Source organism: Leptonychotes weddellii, chromosome 12 (genome assembly GCF_054177405.1).
Source record: "Leptonychotes weddellii isolate Sample4059 chromosome 12, ASM5417740v2, whole genome shotgun sequence".
NCBI lineage: Eukaryota > Metazoa > Chordata > Mammalia > Carnivora > Phocidae > Leptonychotes > Leptonychotes weddellii.
In genome coordinates this window covers 32,469,135-32,485,097 of record NC_138380.1, presented here as the reverse complement: position 1 = coordinate 32,485,097, position 15,963 = coordinate 32,469,135, and the positions used below count along the sequence as shown (strand labels likewise).

The 15,963-nt window shown below is 36.6% G+C and overlaps 1 pseudogene; it reads right to left on the bottom strand.

Moving 5' to 3' along the window:
* Positions 1-335: 335 nt before the first annotated feature.
* On the bottom strand, positions 336-3,902 carry LOC102738051 (high mobility group protein B1 pseudogene; annotated as a pseudogene).
* Between the last annotated feature and the right edge of the window lie 12,061 nt (positions 3,903-15,963).

Genomic DNA, 15,963 nt, shown 5'->3' with positions numbered 1-15,963 from the left:
AATGTAGTTGCCAGCTTCACCAAGTTGGCAATTAATAGTCCACCGCTACAGGAGTTATACTTTAGGAGGAGCACATGTGATTGTTTATATTCACATGGGAAGGCATCTAAGATGGTTTGGGAACATTGAAACAGTTTCATCATTTTTTGTGCCTACTTCCATATCTGCACATTCAGGTGTCAAGGTCAACTAAAATCCCTGTTACACATTTTCCCCTCCAATTTTTAGTGACTGTCTTTCTTTGTAGTAACTGACTACTTTTTTTTTTTTTTTGCAATTACAGAGTAGTATTCAGTTAACAGAACAATTATTTCATAGAAGCTGCATCAGAGACAACTGAAGATGAAAAACTACCATCCCCATATATAACTAATTTGTGCTGTGCACCAACAAGAACCTGCTTTAAATTTCCATGCCAATTTACAACCCCCATACTGTACCAGGCAAGGTTAGTGGCTATTGAAAATACCACCAGGACAGGGCTATCTAAAGACACATTTAGTAGTGTGTTAACTATACAAAAAAGGACACTGTACAGTTTAAAAACAAATCTTACACAGCCTTACATTTCAATTTTTTTCTTTAAAAGGAGTGAGTTTTGTACAGGGGGGTTAAATGCTTTATAGACAAGAAAAAAAAACTGCACTAGAACCAACTTATTCATCATTATCTTCTTCATCATCTTCTTCGTCTTCCTCCTCATCCTCTTCATCTTCCTCATCTTTCTCCTCTTCCTTCTTTTTCTTGCTCTTTTCAGCCTCGACAACTCCCTTTTTTGCTGCATCAGGCTTTCCTTTAGCTCGGTATGCAGCAATATCCTTTTCATATTTTTCCTTCAGCTTAACAGCCTTCTTTTCATAAGGCTGCTTGTCATCTGCAGCAGTGTTATTCCACATCTCTCCCAGTTTCTTTGCAACATCACCAATGTATAGGCTGGGATGTTCTCTGTTCTCCTTTGATTTTTGGGCGATACTCAGAACAAAACAAGGAAAAGGCCGAAGGAGGCCTCTTGGGTGCATTGGGATCCTTGAACTTCTTTTTTGTTTCCCCTTCAGAGGGGATATAAGTTTTCGTTTCTCTTTCATAACGGGCCTTGTCTGCCTTTGCCATGTCTTCAAATTTTCCTTTTCTTTAGCAGACATGGTCTTCCACCTTTCTGAGCACTTCTTAGAAAACTCTGAGAAGTTGACTGAAGCATCTGGGTGCTTCTTCTTGTGCTCCTCTCGGCAAGTTTGCACAAAGAATGCATATGATGGCATTTTGCCTCTCGGCTTCTTAGGATCTCCTTTGCCTGTCTTTAATTATTTTCCTCAACGAGGCACAGAGTCGCTCAGTGCCCGTCTGGCTCTCACTTGCCCCGGCACTGTCTCTATGGAGCTCAGTGTACCTGACTTCACTCTTTTAGGGACATTAATGGGGGAAATGTCAATTGTATATGCGTTGTGAGTGGGAAAAATTCAGTCTTCTTCCTACATGTTTTTCCTTTACTCTCACACTACTACCACACTAACAACAGTTCAACACCATGCAGTTCTCTGTGACATCTGCTGAGTGTCCTACAATTTAACTCAATTCTGACACTGTGCACCTGGAGATAAGCTTGGATCCTACAGGTTAAGGACTCAGTCCCATGAGAATGACCCCCCTCCTGATTTCAGATGTCATTTGAAATTACTAGTAGGTCCTTAGGTTACTCACAACTTTTGTCAACTTGGCTACAAATCCAGGGTTCCCATGACCTCCTTCACATTGAATTAAATTATTTGCTAGAACAGCTCACAGAATTCAAGGAAACACTTGCATTTACAAGTTTATTATGTAATGAAGTATATGATGACAGATACAGATGAACAACCAAATGAAGAGATACCTAGGGTGAGATCTGGGAGGGTCCTGAGCATAGGGGTTTCTGAGTAGTGGGAGTACATCACTCTCTCCATACATGGCTATGTTCACCAACCTGAAAGCTCTCTGAACCCTATACTTCTGGAACTTTTAAGGAGGCTTCATCACATAGGCATGATCAAACATTAACTCCCTGTTCCCTCACTGGAGAATGAGAGTTGGGATTGAAAATTCCAAGCTTCTAATTATGGCTTGATCTTTCTGTTGACCACCCCCATTCAGGAGCCCACCAAGAGTCACTTCAGTAGAACAAATGACCTACTATGACCCAGGTAATTCCAAGGGATTTAGGAGCTCTGTCAGAAACTGAGATCGAAGACCAAATACTAGAACAAAAGATGTTCCTAGTGCTCTTATCACTTAGGAAATTATAAAGGTTTTAGTTTTGTGTGTGTGCGCGTGCATGTGTGCGTGCGTGCTTGTATAATTTCACACAGTGACAGAAAACACACTGAATGAATTGTTAAATGATATTGAATGAATGACAATGAATGAACTTTCTAAAAAGTAAGTTAATAGTATTTTGATAAAATGGATATTTCTTTGCATTTGCTTGCAGGCAACAATATTAGAGTATTAGTTAGATTTCTAAAATAATTGGTGTATTAGAAAATATCACCAATTTCTTATTAGAATAATTACTTTGTTTTTAAGATTGTTATATTGTTCTTGAGGACTTTATGGTATACTCACTTTAGTGTCTGAACAAGCTATTTAAAAATTTAAAAAATAGGGGAACCTGGGTAGCTCAGTCAGTTAAGCAACCAACTCTTGATTTTGGCTCAGGTCATGATCTCAGGGTCGTGAGATACAGCCCCTCATCAGGCTTCTCGCTCAGTGCAGAGTCTGCTTGTCCCTCTCCCTCTGCATTCTGCACTCTCTCTCTCAAATAAATAAATAAATACAATATTTAAAAAATTAAGAAATATGTTACTGTAGACCCATTGTTTTGTATCAAATATTCAAGAAATTCAAATTTTAGTAATTAATATAATTTAAAATGAAAATATTTTCAATTTTGTTGTATTTCAGTTACCATATGGCAAATATTATACTATTTTAAATATTAATATTAATATATATAAATATATATTAAATATATATTTAAATGGGGGGATAGCACTTCATGTAAGCATCAGTAAAATCCCTAAAATATTTTGAGTAGTGGAGACTGCAGATATCAGGTACATTATAAATCTTGCCAATGATTTAGATTACTGTGCATTGTTGTGTGGAACATGTAAAGGATATCCCAAGGGTTTAATTTAAACATCATAAGTAAAATCGGTGTTACTGATTATCCCACTCTGTATTTATCAATCCATAAATAAGTCTATTTTTTATCTTAGTAGTGTTATAAATAATTTCCATAAAAATAACTTGTAAGAAAAGAAAAATATGTCATACATTAGTTGAACTTACATTTTCTTTTATTATAAAAATAATGATCCACATATAATGTGCCACTTTTTCTAAATGCTATAAAGATTAATTCAAATATAAGTTATTTGTGTCTTTTTTTTTATTATGTTACGTTAATCACCATACATTACATCATTAGTTTTTGATGTAGTGTTCCATGATTCATTGTTTGCGTATAACACCAGTGCTCCATTCAGTACATGCCCTCTTTAATACCCATCACCAGTTATTTGTGTCTTAAAGCAGTAAGAGTACAATCACCCACACTCTTCCTAAAACATTGCAGTTTTGTAGCTTAATATAATAATTTTTAGTTATGTTTGTCTGGCTGGCACAGTGTTTATATAAATGTCTTTGAAAAGTTTTATGTAGTGCATGGATGCACTAGTCCATCCACAGCTACCACAGCTACCACTCCTCCCCCTTATTTTTCTCCTGCTTAAGTCAACATTTATGTTTTCATTAGACATCTAATAGGTATTTCACTTTTCTGATCGTTGATGTACAACATATATATCATTCTCTCCTCTAGCTTAGTTTTTGTGACTCCATCTCACCTGCTGTCCTCCAAGCATTTTAAGGAAATGGGTTATGTCTTATTCATCTTCATATTCTCCCAAGTGCTTTACACAAGGGAGGAATTCAATAAGAATTTATTGAAATAATTGAAGAGGTGGGAAATAACTTGAACATATATAGAGGATGCTCTCTGAATATTTAAAGAATTAAAAGCAAATTTCATATTTTATAAAACTAGGAGTTTTAGGAAGGTAGCAGTCTGTGGTAACTAATTATCCCTTGTAGACTAAATAAAACCTTCAACAAAACAATAACTCGCATTCCTTAGTCTTAATTTTTCCTGTGATCTGGATTTTATTACCAGTGTCTAAGATTGCTAAATTTTCTTTAATTCATATATTAACAAAGTACCAAATGTACATACTTTAAAAAATCAAATATTTAAATGAGCATATAATAGAAAATAATAGTCACCCTGATATGTGTATGTGTATATGTGTGTTTTTGTATCTTAAAGTAAAAATTAATAAGAATGTAAGATGGATTATGATTATTAGGATACAAAATTGATTTTAAGAACTGAGTAAAATGCATTTGAAATCTCAACATCTGCTCCATTCATTCACATTCCATAATAATAAATCTTTGACCATTTGAAAATATCATTAGTGGGTGTCAGAATTATCATTTGTCTTAGGTAAGTAAGCAAACAAATAGTAAGCACTCATTCTTGTGAGGTCACTTATTACCTATAAAAACTGGCTTGGGGACCAAAGAGTTATTTTATAATTACATAAATCTTTGAATGATTTTTCACCCCTAAATATATTTAGATTACAGGGACAGAACTGATCATGGATATTATCCTCAAAGAAAGCCCTTGAACCAAGATTTATAACTTTCTTAGAACTGGATTAGAAGAAAACATTTCTTAATGCAACTTATTTTGCTATTCACAGAAATTTGGCATATTGTCTTATTGGTTTTTACATCATTCAAATGACTAAAAATGTATGAAAATAACAACACCATATACATTTACCATAAGAGAGGGAAGTATATGTCTTGGTAATTTTATTGCTTAGATACTTTTGAAGATGGTTATATGTTACAAATGTTATATTAGCAATGCTTCAAAAAGATGTTTCTTAAACCTTGGGACAGATAATTCTTTTTCATGACTTTACGCTTTAATGCCAAACTATACCTCTTACCCATAAAAGAAACATCTAGCATGCTTAAGGAATAACCAGGATATAGTTTGTCTATGATACCAATATAGCCAGATAAAATGTGAAAAAAACCCATTAAATCTTTCGCTGGTACCATATAAAGACTTCATAAAAAGAAATCTCTATAACCCAAATGGAAGCATCTTAGTTGCTTACTTTATACTTCGTATTGTTGGGTTATAAAATTAGAAAAATTCAAATTATGGGAACATAATTAAAACCCTTTTCTATTTCTGTTGTGTCAGAAAGCTGAGAGTTTGTAACATGGTAACGTACTATGGTTTCATGCTGTCCTTTTTTGTCTGGTATTAAAAAAAATGTCTATATTGGGGTATAATTTTAGTCATCTCATATCTTGGTGGGATCTGGATCTTAAAAAAAAAAAAAAGGTTTTACAAGGAAATATGAGACCTCCCAGTGGATTTGCATTAGTCTAGTATGTTTTTAATTCAAAAATTGAGCATGGAAATAGTAAGCAAAGGATTTTAAAGTCACATTATTATTACATTTGATTATAATAAAGATGATGAAATCTCCATGCAAAGGCATGCAGTAGCCACTCAATATCATGCTAATTTCTTTTCTCTATTATCATTAATCAGACATGAATTATTAATGAGATACTTCTAATGATTTTGATTTGTGAGCCTTTGTAATTTATGAATTTCTTCAAATTGAAAATCTCCAGGGTGAAAAAATATCTCATCTTTATGTATATTCTGTCAACTCAGAGTATACTACCAAGTCAATCTACCAGGAGAACGCAGCCACCCTGTAGATGGATATTTTGATCTATAGAGGTGATTTTAGCTGCATTTTATTTCCAATTAGAGATAGAAGTTTGGTGATGGCTCCTTAGAAAATCACCTTGTAAAGGCTGACTTCAAGGCCAACTTCCATTCCATTTAGGAGATATGTACCATTTCAGATTCCCTCAAATGGGGAAGGCTGTACTGTGGCCCTGGAATAGTTTGGCTGCACTTAAATTTTGGCTCTACTTCTTGCTATGGGTATGATCTCTCCATGCCTTGGTTTGAGTATCACTAAAAGTAGAATAAAAATACATAAAATTGTTTTGAGAAATGAATCCAATTAATCTACATAAACTTCATGGCATAATGTGCTGTTCAAAAAGGTTAACTCTAGCCAGAATAAATGACCTTGAGGCAATTTCTGAACTCTAAATAATTTGTAGTGTATCTTGATGATTTTCCCCAGGCTCTTCTTCATAACTAGAGAAAAGTAAAGGGTCTTGATGAAATACATATTCATTGGTTCTATTCTTTAGGGCAAGGTTTGGCAAAATTTATCCATAAAGGGCCATAAAACAAAAGCAGGCTATAGGCAGAATTTGGCCTGCTGCTTGTCATTTGCCAACCCCTGCCTTAGAACAAAGAAAAGACATTTTTGTGAATGATAGATTCATCTTTAAATAGCTGTTATTTTTTCTAATTAAAATTTAATCCATGCTCACTCTGAAATATAACAAAGAAAATAGTTTGAAAATATGGAAATGTTTTTCTATATTACTCATAATCACATAACTCACGAGTAACTACTTTCAACAGTTAGTGATTTTCTTTATAGAATTTCTATTTATCTATCTATCTAAACAGAATTAGAAATATGCTATGAAGACTTCCAGGGAAGATGGTGGAGTAGGAGGATCCTAAGCTCACCCCATCTCACATGTACAACTAGATAACATTCACATCGGTGTAAATAACCCAGAAGACAACCTAAAGACTGGAAGAACAAACTCTACAAATAAATGTAGAGAAGAGGCCACATCAAAGAGGGTAAGAAGGGCAGAGACATGGTTGGGAGTGAGAGGGGGGACCCTTGGGACTCTCCCTGGGAAGGAAAGATCCCACAGGTGCAGAGAGTGGAGAGAAACAGACTCTACACTGGTGAAGCCACATGGGAAAGACAAATCCCCATATTATTTGGCTTTGAAAACCAGAGGGGCCAAATTTCACCAATTCTTACAACTTGCAAGACTTAAAACCTGGAACTTTAAGAATCAGCAGTTTCTGCTCTGAGAGAACCAGAAGGGCAGGGGGGTGAGAGGAAACTCAGTCCTCACCCTTAAGGAGACAGCATAACAAGCAGGCCAATGGAAATACAGTATAGAAACAGCAGTTTGAAAATCCCATGGGGTATAGGGAAGGGAGATTTGTTTATTAATCTCAGAGCCTGTGTTGGAGCAGCAGGGATCATTGGGAGACTTCTCCAGGAACAAAGGAGCTGGACAGAGCCATTTCCTCCCCACACCCCCAAGCTGAGTACACCATGCAGTGCTGAAACTGGAGACCTAACTTACTAATCTCTGTGCTCCGCCTACATGTTCCCCTGTAGACATGCCCCTCCAGCCAGGCCTCAGCTCCAGGTCTTTTCCTACAGTAGACTAGTACAAACTTTGCCAACACCTCACTTACTCTCCCACCCCCGTCCCTGCATGCTTCTGCAGATCCACCCCCTTCAATGCACTCTTGGCTGGAACCCATCCAAAGTGGTGCCCCAAGCCTGGCAGTGTGCAAGCAGCCCCAACAGGGGCCAGCATCACTCCAAAGTGATAACCACACACACCAGTCAGACTGTGACTTTAGCAGTGGGCTGGGGCAGACAGCTGGTCTGATGGCAGACCCCACTGACCAATAAAAGCTTCTTGGAGGACAAAAGAGGGAAAGCAACCTGCTGTTTGGTGCTACCACATTTCTGACAAATGCCTGGTCTGACTCAATACAAGTCCAAGGAAGCCACAGACTGGCCCACTAACAGCACAGGAATGAAATACTGCCCACAACAGGCAAAGAGATACATTTCAGTTGACCAGACTGAAGGTGAATGTGGCTCAACCACAAAAGCAGGCTGTGTGCAACACACATAGGGGACACCCCTGAAGTACTAGGTCCAGGTGAACAGGGGACACTACACTGAAGGGCACTACAGGACTTCTTCTTCATTAGGCTACTACTTTCAAGAGAAGGAGATGTAGCTGACTTTATTAACACATGGAAACAGACAGAGGGTTAGACAAAATGAGGAGACAGAGGAATATGTTCCAAATGAAAGAACAGGAAAAAAATCACAACATGGTAACCTAAGTGAAATCGAGAAAAGTAATGTGCCTGACAGAATTTAAAGTAATAATCATAATGACAATCACTGGACTTGAGGAAAGAGTGAAGGACCTCAGTGAGAACCTTTACAAAGAGATAGAAAACATAAAAAAGAATCAATCAGAGATGAAGAACTCAATGAATGAAATTAAAAATACACTACATGGAATAAATAGTAGACTAGATGAAGCAGAAGAATGATTAGTGACCTAGAGAACAGAGTAATGAAAAGCAATAAAGCTGAGCAGGTGAGAAAAAAAAATATGAAAATAGACTTAGAGAACTCACCACCAAGCATAATAACATTTGCATTATAGGGATCTAAGAAGGGGAAGAGAAAGAAAAAGAAAAAGAAGAAATAATAGCTGAAAACTTCCTGAATCTGGGGAAGGAAACAGAGAAGCCCCAAACATAATCAACCCAAGGAGGTTTGCACCAAGACACATAGTAATTAAAGTGACAAAAAGTAGTGATAAAGAGAGAATTTTAAAAGCAGCAAGAGGAAAAAAGAAAGCAGTTACATACAAGGGAAACCCAATGAGGCTATCAGCTGATTTTTCTCAGCAGAAATATTGCAAGCCAGAAGAAAGTGGCATGACATACTCAAAGAGCTGGATGGCAAAAATCTGCAGCCAAGAATATTCTATCCAGCAAGGCTCTCATTCAGAATAGAAGGGGAGATAAAGAGTTTCCCAGGCAAACAAAAGTTAAAGGAATTCATGAACACTAAACCAACCCTACCAGAAATGACAAAGGGGACTCTTTGAGTGGAAAGGAAAAATCATCAGTAGGAGTTAGAAAAGTAGGATGCACAGAAGCAGTGAAATTCAGTATATCTTATAAAGATTGGCCAAGAGACTTACAAAATGAAAGGATGTAAGGTATGATACCATGTATCTAAAATATGGGGGGTGGGGAGGGAAGTAAAGAATGGGTGTAAACTTAAGGGCCCATGAACTTAATATAGACTGCCAAATGCAGAAGATGTTATATACAAACCTAATGGTAACTGCAAATCGAAAACAGTAATAGGTATGCAAAAAATAAAAAGAAAGGATCCAAGTATATTGCTAAAGAAAGCCAACTAATCATGAGAGAAGAGAGCAAGAAAGGAACAGAGAAGAACTACAAAAACAACCATAAAACAAGTAAAAAATGGCAATAAGTACATAACTGTCAATAATTACTTTGAATGTAAATAGACTAAGCTCTCCAATCAAAAGACATAAGGTGACAGAATGGATGAAAAAGTAAGACTCATCTATATGTTGCCCACAAGAGACTCATTTCAGACCTAGAGACACATGCAGATTGAAAGTGAAGGGATGGAGAGGACTTTATCATGCAAACTGATGTGAAAAGAAAGCCACAGTAGCAATACTTATGTTGGACAAAATAGACTTTAAAACAAAGACTGTAACAAGAGACAAAGAAGGACACTATATAATAATAAAGGGAATAATCCAACAAGAAGATATAATACACCCAACATGGGAACACCCAAATACATAAAATAATTAATAACAAACATAAAGGAAGTAATAGATAGTAATAAATAATTGTAGGGGACTTTGGCATCCCACTTATATCAATGGATAGATCATCCAAACAGAAAATCAACAAGAAAACAGTGGCTTTGAATGACACATTGGACCAGATGGATCTAACAGATATATACAGAACATTCTATCTAAAAACAGCAGACTACACTTTCTCTTCAAGTGCACATGGAACATCCTCCAGAATAGATTGCATATTAGTTCATAAATCAAGTGTCAACAAATTTAAAAAGGCTGAAGTCATGCCATGCACCTTTTCTGACCAAAATGCTATGAAACTAGAAATCAACCACAAGAAAAAAATCTGGAAAGAGCACAAATACATGGAGATTAAATAACATGCCACTAAACAATGAATGAGTCGACCAAGAAGTCAAAGAGGGAATTAAAAAATACATGAAGTCAAATGAAAATTAAAACACAATGGTCCAAAATCTTTGGGATGCAACAAAGGAAGTGATAAGGGAAGTTTATAGCAATACAGGCCTACTTCAAGAAGGAAGAAAAATCTCAAATACAACCTAACCTTACATCTAAAGGAGGTAGAAAAAAACAAAACCCCAAACCAGTAGAAGGAAGAAAATAATAAAGATTAGAGCAGAAATAAACAAACTAGAAAATAAAAAAAACAATGAAGAGATCAATGAAAGCAGTAGCTGATTCTTTGAAAAGATCAACAAAATTGATAAAGCTTTAGCCACTCTTCAGAAACAACAAAAAAGAGGGGACTCAAACAAAATCAGAAATAAAAGGAGAACTAACAACTGACACCACAGAAATACAAACAATTGTAAGAGAATATTATGAAAAACTATATACCAACAAATTGGACAACCTAGAAGAAATGGATAAATTCCTAGATACATATAGCCTCCCAAAACTGAAGCAGGAAGAAATAGAAAATTTGAACAGACCGGTTATCAGCAATGAAATGGAAATTGAATCATAATAAAAAAAAAAAAACTTCCAACAAACAAAAGTCCAGGACCAGATGGCTTCACAGGTGAATTCTGCCAAACATTTGAAGAAGAGTTAATACCTATTCTTCTTAAACTCTTCCAAAAAATAGAAGAGGAAGGAAAGTTTCAAATTCATTCTATAAGACCAGCCTTACCCTGATACCAAAACCAGATAAAGACATTACAAAAAAGAGACTACAAGCCAACATCTTTGATGAACATAGATGCAAAAATCCTCAATAAAATATTAGCAATCAAATCCAACAATACATTTAAAAAATTATTCACTGTGAACAAATGGGATTTATTCCCAGGATGCAAGCTTGGTTCAATATTCACAAATCATTCAGTGTGATACATCACATCAACAACATCAATAAAAATCATATGATCATTTCAATAGATGCAGAAAAAAAACATTTGAGAAGGACAATATCCATTTACGATAAAAGCCCTCAACAAAGTAGATTAAAGGGAACATACCTCAACATAATAAAGGCCTTATATGAAAAACCCACAACTAACATCATGCTCAATGGTGAAAAATTGAGAGTTTTTCCCCTAAGGTCAAGAATCAGATAAGGAGGTCCACTCTTACCACTTTTATTCAACATAGTACTGGAACTCCTTGCTACAGCAGTCAGAAAAGAAAAAAGGAATAAAAGACTTCCAAATTGGTAAAGAAGTAAAACTTCCACTAGTCGCAGATGATGATACTATGTATAGAAAACCCTAAAGATTCTACTAAAAAACTACTAGAACTGATAAATGAATTCAGTAGAATACAAAATCAATATACAGAAATCCATTGCATTTCTTTTTTTTATTAAAGATTTTATTTATTTATTTGAGGGAAAGAGATAGTGAGAGAGCATGAACTATGGGGAGGGGCATAAGGAAAGGGAGAAACAGACTCCCCACTGAGCAGGGAGTCCAACATGGGGCTCAATCCCAGGACCCTAGGATCATGACCTGAGTCAAAGACAGACACTTAACCGACTGAGCCACCCAGGCACCCACATTGCATTTCTGTACACTAATAATGAGGCAGCAGAAAGAGAAATTAAGAAAATAGTCCCACTTACAATTACACCCAAAATAATAAAATACATATGTATAAATTTAACCAAGGAGATGAAAGACCTGTACTCTGAAAACTATAAGACATTGATGAAAGAAATTGAAGATGACACAAAGAAATGGAAAGACAATCCATGCTCAAGGATTGGGAGAACAAATATTGTTAAAATGTCCATACAACCCAACTAATCTTCAACAAAGCTGGAAAGAATATCCAATGGAAAAAGTCTCTTCCACAAATGGCATCGGGAAAAGTGAACAGCAACATCCAGAAGAATGAAACTGGACACCATACACAAAAATAAATTTAAAATGGATGAGAGACCTAAATATGAGACAGGAAACCATCAAAATCCTAGAGAAGAACACAGGCAGAAATCTTTTTTACCTCAGCCATAGCAACTTCTTATTACACACATCATTGGAGGCAAGAGAAACAAAAGCAAAAATGAACAATTGGGACTTCATCAACCTGATTAAGGGTTAGTATTGGGGCGCCTGGGTGGCTGTCGTTAAGCATCTGCCTTCGACTCAGGTCATGATCCCGGGGTCCTGGGACTGGTCCCGCATCGGGCTCCCAGCTCGGCAGAAAGCCTGCTTCTCCCTCTCCCATTCCCCTTGCTTGTGTTCCTGCTCTCACTATTTCTCTCCGTCAAATAAATAAAATCTTTTTTAAAAAAAGGGTTACTATTGAATTCATGCTTTTGTATTCTTTGTTTAAGTACCCAGTAGTGAAATTACTGGATCATATAGTAATTCTGTTTTTAATTTTTTGAGGAACCTCCATACTGTGTTTCCACAGTGGCTGCACCAGTTTGTGTTCTCACTAACAGTGCACAAAGATTCCTTTTCTCCACATCCTCACCAACACTTGTTTCTTGTGTTTTTGATTTTAGTCATTCTGACAGGTGTGAGGTGAAATCTCATTGTGGTTTTGATGTGGATTTCCCTGATGGTGAATGATGTTGAACATCCTTTCACATGTCTGTTGGCCATCTGTATGTCTTCTTTGGAAAAATGTCTGTTCATGACTTTTGCCCATTTTTAATTGGGTTGTTTGTTTTTTGTTTGTTTGTTTGAGTTGTATAAGTTATTTGTATATTTTAGATACTAACCCTCTTTTGGATATGTCATTTGCAAATATCCTCTCCAATTCAGTAGGTTGTCTTTTAACTTCGTTGATTGTTTCCTTTGCTGTGCAGAAGCTTTTTATTTTGATGTAGTCCCAATAATTTATTTTTGCTTTTGTTTTGATTGCCTCAATAGACATATCCAGAAAAATGTTACAGCCAATGTCACAGAAATTATTGCTTGTGTTCTCCTCTAGGATTTTTATGGTTTCAGGTCTCACATTTAGGTCTTCAATCCATTTTGAGTTTATTTTTGTGTATGGTGTAAGAAAGTGGGCCAAGTTTTGTTCTTTTGCATACTGCTGCCCAGTTTTCCCAGTACCATTTATTGAAGAGACTGTCTTTTTCCCATTGCATATTCTTGTCTCTTTTGTCAAAGATTAATTGATCATATAACTATGGGTTTATTTCTGGCCTCTCTTATTCTGTTCCATTGATCTATGTGTCTATTTTTGTGCCAGTACCATACAGCTTTGTAGTATAGCTTGAAATCTGGAATCATGATGCCTCCAGTTTTGTTCTTTTTCAAGAGTGCTTTGGCTACTCAGGGTCTTTTGTGGTTCCATACAAATTTTAAGATTGTTTGCTCTACTTCTGTGAAAAATGCTGGTGGTATTTTGATAGGATTGCATTAAATGTGTAGGTTGCTTTGGGCAGAATAGACATTTTAACAATGTTTGTTCTTCCAATCCATGAGCATGGAATACTTTTCCATTTCTTTGTGTCCTTTTTAATTTCTTTCATAAGTAAGTGCTCTATAGTTTTTAGAGTACAGATCTTTTACCTTTTCAGTTAGGTTTATTCTTAGGTATTTTATTGCTTTTGGTGCAGTTGCAAATGGGATTGATTCCTTGATTTCTTTTTCTGCTGCTTTGTTATTGCTGTATAGAAATGCAACAGAGGGCACCTGGGTGGCTCAGATGGTTGGGCATCTGCCTTCGGCTCAGGTCATGATCCCGGGGACCCGGGATCGAGTCCCACATCGGGCTCCCGGCTCAGCGGGGAGCCTGCTTCTCCCTCTGACCCTCTCCCCTCTCACGCTGTTTCTCTCTCGCTCGCTCGCTCTCTAAAAAATAAATAAAAAATCTTAAAAAAAAAAAAAAAGAAATGCAACAGATTTCTTCATATTGATTTTATATCCTACAACTTTGCTTAATTCGTGTATTATTTCTAGTAATTATTTCGTTGAGTCTTTTGTGTTTTATACATAGAGTATCATGCCCTCTGCAAATAGTGAAAATTTGACTTCTTCCTTGCCAATTTGGATGACTTTTATTTCTTTTTTGTTGTCTGATTACTGAGGCTGACTTCCAGTACTATGTTAAATAGTAATGGTGAGAGTGGACATCCTTGTCTTGTTCCTGACTGTAGGGGAAAGGCTCTATTCTCCCCATTGAGGATGAGATGATGTTAGCTGTAGGTCTTTCATATATGGCCTTTGTGATGTTGAGGTATGTTCCATCTATCCCTACTTTGTTGAGGGTTTTTATCAGGAAAGGATACTGTATTTTGTCAAATGCCTTTTCTGCATCTATTGACAAAATTTATAAAAAACTTACCAAATTCAACACCCAAAAAACAAATAACCCAGTTAAGAAATGGGCAGAAGACCTAAATAGACACTTTTCCAAAGAATACATCTGGATTGGGGCGCCTGGGTGGCTCAGTCGTTAAGCGTCTGCCTTCGGCTCAGGTCATGATCCCAGGGTCCTGGGATCGAGCCCCGCATCGGGCTCCCTGCACCACAGGGAAGCCTGCTTCTCCCTCTCCTACTCCCCCTGCTTGTGTTCCCTCTCTCACTATGTCTCTCTCTGTCAAATAATAAATAAAATCTTAAAAAAAAAAAAAGAATACATCTGGATGGCTTACAGACACATGAAAAGATGCTCAACATCATTCATCATCAAGGAAATACAAATCAAGACCATGATGAGATACCACCTCACACCTGTCAGAATGGCTAAAATTAACAACACAAGAAACAACAGGTGTTGGTGAGGATGCAGAGAAAGGAGACTTGCACTGTTGGTGGGAATACAAACTTGTCCAGCTACTCTGGAGAATAGTTTGGATATTCCCCAAAAAGTTAAAAATAGAACTACCCTATGACCCAGAAATTCACTACTATTTACCCTACAAAGAATACAAAAATGCAGATTTTAAAGGGTATGTGCACCCCAGTGTTTATAGCAGCATTATCAACAATAGCCAAACTATGAAGAGAGCCCAAATGACCATCGACTGATGAATGGATAAAGAAGATGTATATATTTATATATATATAATTCAGCCATAAAAAAGAATGAAATCTTGTCATTTGCAACAATGTGGATGGAGCTAGAGTATATTATGCTAAGTGAAATAAGTCAGTCAGAGAAAGACAAATACCATATGATCTCACTCATATGTGGAATTTAAAAAAGAAAACAGATGAACATATGGGAAGGGGGAAATAAAAAAGGAGAGAGGAAAACAAATCATAAAAGATTCTTAACATGAAGCCATATGAAACCCTCAGTCTGAGGGTTAATGGAGAGAGGTGGGTGGGAGATGGGCTACATGGGTGATGGTTATTAAAGAGGACACTTGTGGGAGCCTGGGTGGCTCAGTTGGTTAAGCGACTGCCTTCAGCTCAGGTCATGATCCTGGAGTCCCGGGATCGAGTCCCGCATCGGGCTCCCTGCTCGGCGGGGAGTCTGCTTCTCCCTCTGACCCTCCCCCCTCTCATGTGCTCTCTGGCTCTCTCATTCTCTCTGTCTCAAATAAATAAATAAAATCTTTAAAAAAAAAAAGAGGACACTTGTGATAAGCACTGGGTGTTGTAAGTGATGAATCACTAAATTCTACTTTAGAAACCAATATTGCACTATATGTTAAGTAAGTAAAATCTAAATTTAAAAAAGGGGGGAACACTAATTTGAAAGGATATATGCACCCCTGTGTTTATTACAGCATTATTTATAATAGACAAATTATGGAAGCAGCCCAAGGGTCCATGAATAGATGAATGGATAAAGAAGCTGTGGTATATATAT